This window comes from Pteropus alecto, unplaced genomic scaffold, assembly GCF_000325575.1.
Source record: "Pteropus alecto unplaced genomic scaffold, ASM32557v1 scaffold44, whole genome shotgun sequence".
Classification (NCBI taxonomy): Eukaryota; Metazoa; Chordata; class Mammalia; order Chiroptera; family Pteropodidae; genus Pteropus; species Pteropus alecto.
Genome location: NW_006436812.1, coordinates 3,191,299 through 3,191,741, shown reverse-complemented (window position 1 = coordinate 3,191,741; position 443 = coordinate 3,191,299). Strand labels below are relative to the sequence as shown.

General features: G+C 65.2%; 1 protein-coding gene across 2 annotated transcripts in view; it reads right to left on the bottom strand.

Moving 5' to 3' along the window:
• PPL (periplakin) overlaps positions 1–443 on the bottom strand; it is a 43,211-nt gene that overhangs the window by 42,435 nt on the left and 333 nt on the right. The gene's annotated exons all lie outside the window — the stretch shown is intronic.

The following is a 443-nucleotide window of genomic DNA, read 5'->3' as shown; positions in this document are numbered from 1 at the left end:
TCGCCCCTAGAAGGTGCTTTCTAGGTCCCCTGAGCCCACCTCTATCCCCACCTTGGGTGTAGCGTTCTCCGAATACACTACTTCCCACCCTGGCGGTTCTTCCCTGCCCAGGAGGTCCCCTGGCGCAAGAGCGACCCTGGGACACGGAGGTCCCCTCTATCTCCAGCTCAGTTTCCCGCCCTGTAGGCGCAAAATCAATGTTCTCTGGGCTCCTAGAACTCTCTGGTGCCAGATACAGTGTTTTCCCTCGGGAGACCCCAGCCCATCCCCATCCCCATCCCCATCCCCACCACGCTGGGCTTTCCAGTTTAACCGGCCCCGCGTTCGCGCGCGTCGCGCACTCCTGGCTCGGTCCTCCGTCCCCTGGGCCTTCCTGGGCCGTGCTTCCCCGGCTCCATGCAGCCCTCAGGACCCGGCCGTTCCCCCACGCCCCGGGCGGCGCA